Genomic DNA, 9,203 nt, shown 5'->3' on the forward strand with positions numbered 1-9,203 from the left:
GAGACAGACATACAGACAGACAGACGGACGCCCTATCCCTGGTCATCATGCACCTTCTCCTCAAGCGTGATTATCTGTCCTCTCGACAGAGAGCCGAGAAAGTAACGGATTACATCAGTGTACAATGAACCGAATTTTTGTTAATGGTGAAAGAAAGGAAAGTAAGATAAAAGCAACCCCATGAGAAAATAATAGCTGAACTTTGCTGCTGTGATAAAACCGCGTGCAGTGTGAACGAAATCAAACATAATGAAATGAATTTAAACAAATAAATCAGTCGCTGACTATTGTCCGTATGCGTCCAGTCGCGACTTTACTTAATTTTTGTTATCATTGTCGTTCAGGTTTATCTCTAGTTATTTAAGAGGCACATATATATCATGAAAGATATCATTGCTTTAATTTGTATCTGTATATTCCGGTCTTTTACAAATCAATGAGGGCCTTGGTTCGAATACAAAGTCAATTTGGAGCACGTTCAAACACATCAGAAAAAACACCAATCACCGCCTGAGTACATCGCGCAGTGTTACCAAATCCACCTGTCCTCGGCTAGCTAATTCAGTGCGTCAGACTATGTGAAACCGAGTATAGTAATATAGCGAATAAAAATAACAACACGCCACTTGATTAAAGGAGATAAAATGCCTAGGTCGTCTAAGGAGGTTATCAGATAAGAAAAGGAATATGAGGATTTTCTGACGTCCACTGAAAGGTTTATGAGAGTGATTTGTAGGGTTAATATTGTCCTAACAAATATTACCTTGCCGTGGCGAAGAAGCTCCTGGACGCCAGCGATCAGTAAAACTATGCTAATCAGGTACAGCTATACTATACAATAATGTTTTTACATTAATTTGGCCTACATTATCATCCTTTATCTGCTTATTTTACGTAGCTCACTGGCAAAAGACATTACTACAACTCTACATCCATTCCACAGAATTTCTTCGTGGATGGCATCATATTCTAAAGTTTATTAATGATACAACTCAACATCCACTAAGAATATATGACAATTTTAGGCGAGGTTAAAGATGGAAGTATAGCTTAGTTCACTGTCAGGGAGCAGGGAAGTTCATCGTATTAGTCAGACTTAAAAGTACAGCCATCCATCCATCCATCCACCATCCAATTATGTATTGCCCAGTGTGAGGACCGGGGCTAGGATAGTCAGAGAGTGAGCAGTAACCCGCCAACGAGCAGCAATACATGGGCTATAAACCACAAATATCCGTTGGATATAAACCCTTCATGGGCCATATCTGGCTGCAGCTCCTACACCCAATGAACTTTTTTTTTTTTTTTTTTTTTTTTTTTTTTTTTTTTGAGTCCGACTCTGGGTATAGGCTTCACAGCTTTTCTCAAGGACCAGTAATCCTCCAACAAACCAAACACCTCCACATGTCAGCAATTCGGTGCTAACACCCACCGTCCATACTGAATACATGCTAGGGCTGTCTCATACAGGACTGGGGTATTAGTATTCGCGGGGGTATTTTTATGACATGTCGGCGGGTCTTCTGGTACATCAGTAAAGTCTGCTTTATGAAATTCAAATCCTTAAACCATTCCCTGCCCCACTGGGGATTCGAACCTTGGTCCATCAGGAGTGCTGGCTCTCAACCGCTTCAGCTACCGCCTCCTGGGTTACAAGAAAATATTTGGCCCCTCACTCTGTGTAGATCCATCTATAGATACCACTACATCTTGTGAATGGATTTCGCCCATTCCCCCAAACCACCACTAGAATAATTATACGCATTCTTATCACCATCGCATCACCATCATCTTCACCTTAATCATCCAGGCCTCTTTTCCCGCCTGAAGATGAGATGAGAAACGAATTATCATCATCCTCATTATCATCAAGACCTCCTTTCTAGTCCTCGGGCAGTGTGAGATGGGGTCCAAAGAGCCAGAAAAAAAAATAAAATAAAATTACAGAGTGAGATACTAACCAAAGTGCACCCAACATAATGGGCCACACTCCGATTCCTTCACCATTCGAGCCCATGGAATCCTGGCTCCATCTGGTAAATGCAAATTTATTTCACACATGGCTACACATTCACCTATCCGGCAGTGCCAATTATAATCACACAATGAATCAGGTACAGTACGCGCGCGCGCACACACACACACACACACACACACACACACACACACACACACACACACACACACACACACACACACACACACACACACACACACACACTGGAACTGCTTCTTACAAGGATACTATATTTTCGGGCCAACTTAGCCTTTCTTTAGGTAAATTTTGACTCAGAACTCTCGCGGGGTCAAAGTCCTAGAGGTGAAGGTGAGTGTGAGAGAAAATGAATATCAGTCAGTCTTGCCAAGGTTTCCATTTCCCCCGTCAGTGCTTCCAAGTCGCGTTTGTCATTGTTCCAGCCTTAGTCTCCTTCAGCAGCAATTCCTTCCTTCCTTCATTCGTTCTTTCTATCCTTTCTCCCTTCATTCATTCCCTCCTTCCTACATTCATTCCATCTTTTCTTCTCTCCTTCCTTCTTTCATTCCATCCTTTCTTCCTTCCTTCTTTCCTTCCTTCGATGTTGACGTGCCTGTATGTCTGCGTCATGTTTTGTTCCTTTTTTAATTTTCTTTTTCCTTTTTTTTGAGTTATTCCTTCTTTTTCTTCCATCCTTCCTTTCTTCCGTCCTCCTCTCAGTCTTCTTTCCTTACTTTCTTCCCTCCATTCCTCCTTGTTCTTTCCCTCCTTCTTTTCTTCTTGCTTCCAGCCTTCTTTCCTTACTTTCTTTTTCCCACCCCTCTTTCCTTAACCTCTTTCATCCACCCATCTTTGTCCCTTCCTCCTTCTTTCCTTCCTTCCTTTTTTCCTTCCTGGGTAGTTGTCATACTTTCTTGTTTGCTTCATGCCTCCCCCCCCCCCTTTTTTTTTTATCCATAAGGCATTCATGTCAATTCTTCCTTCCTCCCTTTCTTCCCTCCTTCCATCCTTCCTTCCTTTCCTTCTCCCTTCCTTCATCCATTCGTCCTTTCTTTTCTTCTTCCATGAATTGGTGTAATGCTTGTTTGTTTATTCATTTGTCGGTGTCTTGCTATTGATATCCATGCATTTTCATCCATCTTTCCATCCCTCCTTCATTCATTCATTCATCCTTCCATTTTCCTTCCTCCATTTTTCATAGTTTGCTGCTGTTCTTGTTTCCGTGTTGCTTTATTTTTTGCTTTATATCTTCTTTGGTGTATTCCTGCATATTTTTCTATCGTCCTTTTATCTTCCTCTCCTTCTTTCTTTCCTGCCTACGGTCCTTCCTCTCTCTCATCCTGCCTTCCTCGCTCTCATCCTTCCTTACTCCCTGCCTACTTTATTTCCTCCCTTTCTTCTTTCCTTTCTCCCTGTCTACTTTCTTTCCTCCTATTCTTCCTTCTTTTCTCCTGGCCTACTTTCCTTCCTTCCTTTCTTCTTTCCTTCCACCGTGCCTCTTTCCTTCCTACCTCTCTTTTTTCCTTCATCCCTACCTTCTTTCCTTCCCTTCTCTCTTCCTTCCTTCGTTTCTCCTTCTCTTCCTTCCTTTCTCCCTGCCTGCTTTCCTTCCTCTCCCTCTTCCTTCCTCCTTGCTTACTTTCCTTCTTCTCTCTCTTTCTTCCTTCCATGGTTTCTCCCTTCTTTTTTACATCCTTCTTCCCTTCTACGTTCGTTCTCTCTCAAGCCACTTTTTTTTCTTTATTTTTTTCTCTCAAACTTTCCCTCCTGTCCCTCAAAGTCTCTCGCCTCTTGGGGCCGAAATTTCAAACAATCTTAATACCCCGTCGTTTATAAGTTAGCTTGTTTACATTTTTATTTCCACTCATGGGGCTTGAGAGGGACGCCTTCACGTGGTGGCACGGATATGACAGGACTGTGGATCGACTTGGCTATATAAACGTACCTTAACCCCCTCCCTATCCCTCGAAAGAAGGATGATGGACTGCTAATTAAGGGCAACTTCAGCCTGCAATCCACAGAGTTTACCTTCAGATGAGCCTTGGGTTGCAGAAATTCCTACTACTTTAACTACTCGTATACATATACCAACCAGTTTGCAGCCTTACTAGGTTTACTAATAAGGTGAATAATGGAAAACAAATTATTCCTGATATTACTTACGGTATAAAACAACAAAGTTATCCCATACCGAACAGTATAATATTTGTGTTTATAATCATACTTTTGGAGCTCATTAGTCTCCTAGCATACCGTGTGTAAGGGCAAGGTGATGCCTCAGCAGCACATAATGTGTGTCTGCCAGTTCATGATTGCTGGTGTAGGGAGGTGCACCTGTCATTGGTTATAATGATTTAGGGTATGCTGTTTAAGTGCTTTAAACATCTGTGATTCGAGTTTGTGTGTGTGTGTGTGTGTGTGTGTGTGTGTGTGTGTGATTCACCATAGTCCATATTCAGGTTTACAATGAGATAAATAATAATAGAAAAGTATTTACAGCTAATGTAAAATTTATTAAGATACTTTTAATAGCAGCAGTAGTGGTGGTTGAAGTAGTAGTAGTAGTAATAGTATAGTAGTAGTAGTAATAGTAGTAGTAGTAGTAACAGTAGTAGTAGTATCTGTAGTAGCAGTAGTAATTGTAGCAGAAGTAGTTGTAGTAGTAGTAGCAGTAATGATAGTACAGTAGTAGTAGTAGTACAGTATTAGCAGTAGTTGTAATAGTACAGTAGTTGTAGCAGTAGAAGTAGCAGTAGTAGTAGTTGTAGTTGTAGCCCCAGCTTCGGACTAAAAGCTTAAACTTACCATCATCAGTCCATCATCATCCTTTTAAGGGATAGAGATTGAGTTGAGGGAGGTTTGTATTACCAGGCAGTTGAGCGGCCTGGTTATATCGGTGCCACCACATGAAGGCGTCCCTCTCCAGCACCCTTTTAAATGTATAAAAAGCTCTGGCGTTATCTGGAGAGGAATACCAGAGTTGTTCCTACGATGAAAGGGTTAACACTACCGGTATTAACATTCTCAGGCTTCCATGTTCACTCTAGGCTGAATAAAATCGTCTGGCGTTATCTGGAATTAGGTGATAGAGTTGTTCCCCCCATGAAGGAGTCACTGGCTCCACTAATAACACTACAAACCTTACATTTCGGTGATGTAGAGCCGTAGCACTGTCTTTCTGCTGCCATTGAGCTTCATGAAATAAATCGCAAAGGGCGAAATTTTGGGCCAAGTTAGAGTAAAATTAGTGTTCTTAAAATGGATTCTTAATTTTTATGTACAAAAGTAGCTTTAGAGCTTGCATTTCAATAACGTATTTCTATTAATTTTAGAAATTTTTAATCTTTTAACTGGTCTGTTGTTACTTATTTATCATTAGCTAACCTAATCGTGTTTTTATACTGTCAGACTTTTAAGTATATAGACTCGTATGCCCAAGAATAGTTCATGTCTCTTGGAAGTTCATTTATTCTAATACATTACTATATAGACAGGGGTCAGGATAACATGGTTATTGCAATAATTATGGTGCTAAGTACCTGCAGCTACAGCGACTGCTGCCACCTCTGCCCGCTAATCAGCTACGGAGGCTCAGTCTAGAGCAAAAGTACTGCTACTACTGCTGCTATGTATATGAAAAATGACTGTGAATACAGAAAACCATATCTGTTTTTAATTTATGTAGGCTCCGTATTAATGTACAGTAATTTTAAGTTTCAGTCTTATTACTTATCTATTCAGTGTAGTGTACTGTACTACGAAATAATGGAATGATTGATTGACTGACTACTGCCACTGCTACCACCACCACCATCTCTACTACTACAACTACGATACATTTAAGGGTGAGTAGAGTAATGACCCCTGAGGGTAATAACCCCTTCACTCCGATAACGTCATTATCACTCTCTCTCTCTCTCTCTCTCTCTCTCTAGTCTTCATTAGCCCATGTACAGTACTGCATGATAGTATTCAGACGAATTACATCGCCTTAAAGGTCGGTAGAGAAGTAGTAGTAGTAGTAGAGGTAGTAGAGTAATAGCTATGATGGTGGTGCTGATGATAGTAATAGAAGAACTTGCAGCAGCAGTTGTAGAAGTGGTGGTGGTGATGATAGTGGTGTTAGTAGTAATAGTCGTAGTAGTAGTAGTAGTAGTAGTAGTGGTAGTAGTAGTAGTAGTAGTAATATTAGTAGTAGCAGTGGTGGTAATGGTGGGAGTGATTAACAGCAGTAATAGTAGTAATAAGTAAGTGGTTGTGTTAGCGTTAGTAGTAGTAGTAGTAGTAATAGTAGTAGTAGCAGTAGCCCGAGGCTTATCTGGACGTGAAACCGGTGGACTGCAGGCTTAAGCTGCCCTTTTGCTACACTCCACCGTCCGTCTTTCAGGAGGATAAGGAGTGAACTGGGGGACGATTATATAGCCGGGCAACGGAGCAAATAGATAACAAGTATGCCACCGTCTGAAGGCGTCCCTCTCCAACAGAAAATGGCAGAAATATAACGGGGAAAGTATAATATGAGATAGAAATTTTATTATTCCCTTCGTCTACAAAACTCCCCCTCCTCCTCACTACCATTTTGCTCTCTCGTTTCCTATCCACTCACCATTATTCCTGTCTTGTTCACTGACTTTCCCTCTTATCTCGTGTTCCCTTGCTCAGTTAACCGGGGCAGCTGTCTGTCTATCTGTATATCTACCTCTCCATGTATGTCTGTATCGATGGATGGATGGAAGTATCTAATCTATCTATCTAACTGTCTATCACTTTATGTCTTTATCTGTCTACCTGTGCGTCTGTCTGTCTATTGCCAGAGACCTCAGTTTCGGAAGGGGTGGACACAAATGAAAAGCTCCATGTCATTCTGTCCTCTACAGTCACGCTGCCCTCTCTCCAACTCACAAACCCTGCATTCATAGACATTCCACTCCATCCTTCCATCTCATCCTTAATCTCTCTCATCCTTTCCCTCCCTCCACCTTACCCACATACTCTCCAAGTCAATCTCTCATTCTCCATTCTCTCCATTTGGGTATATGGAACTACCAAAAGGAAACCCCCCTAGTTTGGGTCTGGGGCCGGTCTAGCTGGTGGACTCAGTTTGTTTTCTCCTTGTCACTTTTCGCCCAGCAGTAAAATTCGAGACATGGGTGTAACAGACTATTGTGGATCGTGTTGAAGGGGAAGACTGAGACTTAGAAGAAACTGAATGTCTGCATAAAATGATTATCGTTTTGTAGATACATATATAAATCTAATTCTTCTTCACTTATCTCTTTTAGTCATTTCAGTATCTCCAGCTCTGTATCCCGTTTTTAGTTCCTTCCTTCCTTCCTTCTTTCCATCCTTCGTTTCTCCAATTACTGCTCTCTTTTCTCACTTTTAAGTCTTCCTTCGTCAGTTCCTTCCTCCCCCTGATCGTTCTTTCCATCCCTTCCTTCCTTTATTTATTCGTTTCTTCCTTTCTTCATCCATCCAGTCTTCCTTCCTTTCTACCTTCCTTGCACAATTCCCTCCTTCCTTTTCTACAGCTTTCTCACATTTCCATCTTCCTCCTATACATTCCTGCCTTTTCTTTACTGCTTCCTTTCCCCACCATCAGTAATCATCCATTCTCCATACCATCCTTCTTTCTTCCCATCATTACATTCTTCGTTACCCATCTTTCGCCTTTCTCTGTTTTTCTCCCTTTCCTTCCGTCGGTCCTTCCTTCAGTCCATTCTGTCTTCATCATTCCCACTCTTCCATTTTCTCTCTCTTTCCTCCCTCCTCCTCTAATATTTTGCAACATTTCTCTTACTCTGATGTTTATGCCTCTCTCTCTCTCTCTCTCTCTCTCTCTCTCTCTCTCTCTCTCTCTATGCTCGTTATATTGCCCTCTCACCTCTTCCCTCCCGTTTATATATTTCCTTTATTGTTATACCTTTCGCTTTGTCTTACGCTGTCCTCTCTCTCTCTCTCTCTCTCTCTCTCTCTCTCTCTCCCTTAGATCGGCCCTGTTTTATCTCTGTCTGCCTGCCATTTGTTCTCTCTCTCTCTCTCTCTCTCTCTCTCTCTCTCCTTCTCTCGCAATTTGTCCCTCTTTTCTCTCTATCTGCCTGAATTTGTCTGTGTTTCTGTCTTTCTTTGCCAGTCTCTGTCGTCTGTCTGTTTTTCGTCTGTCTGTCTGTCTATCTCTCTGGCTGTCTCTGTCTGTCTGTTTATCTGTCTGTCTGTCCGTCTGTCTGTCTGTCTGTCTCTGTCTGTCTGTCTGTCTGTCTGTCTCTCTGTCTGTCTGTCTGTCTCTCTGTCTGTCTGTCTCTCTCTCTGTCTCTCTGTCTCTCTCTCTGTCTCTCTGTCTCTCTCTCTCTCTCTCTCTCTCTCTCTCTCTTAACGTACTTAACGTAGGCAAGACCATTGGAGATACTAAATACAGCTTAGATAACAAAGAAATTAGCAAATCGGAATGCGAGAGAGATCTAGGAGTTATGATTAGTAACGACCTTAAACCAAGGCAACAGTGCATTAATGCGAGGAATAAAGCAAATAGGGTCCTAGGATTTATTTCGAGAAGCGTGAGCAATAGATCATCTAAAGTAATACTAAAACTTTATCTAGCATTAGTAAGGCCACATTTAGACTACGCAGTACAATTCTGGTGTCCTTACTATAGAATGGATATTAATTCGTTAGAAAATGTACAGAGAAGAATGACTAAAATGATACATGACGTCCGGAACCTGTCATATGAAGACAGACTGAAAAGACTAAGTCTGCATTCGCTAGAGAGGCGTAGAGTAAGGGAGACTTAATTGAGGTGTTTAAGTGGATGAATGGTATAAATAAGGGAGATATTAGCAAGGTACTTAAAGTGAGCATACAGGATAGAACTAGAAATAATGGTTTCAAACTAGAAAAATTCCGTTTCAGTAAGGAAATCGGTAGAAATTGGTTTGGTAATAGAGTAGTAGACGAATGGAATAAGCTACCTAGTAAAGTAGTTGCTGCCTCTTCCATTGAGAGTTTCAAGCATAGGCTAGATAAGCATATGACAAATAAGGGGTGGATATAGGATACTGGATATAGAATAAAGAAAATCTTATAACCAATACTAATTCAAAAAAATTTTCTTTTCAGGTTACAATATGATAGTCTCTATTCTCCTTTCACACTTTCCTGTAAAATGTCCACGCTAGTTTTTCTATACGGCGTGGTGTTCTTTCTGACTTTTTCCTGCCGGCTTCGGCTG

Source organism: Coenobita brevimanus, chromosome 2 (genome assembly GCF_032717465.1).
Source record: "Coenobita brevimanus isolate Jiangsu-jjx chromosome 2, ASM3271746v2, whole genome shotgun sequence".
NCBI classification, from domain to species: domain Eukaryota; kingdom Metazoa; phylum Arthropoda; class Malacostraca; order Decapoda; family Coenobitidae; genus Coenobita; species Coenobita brevimanus.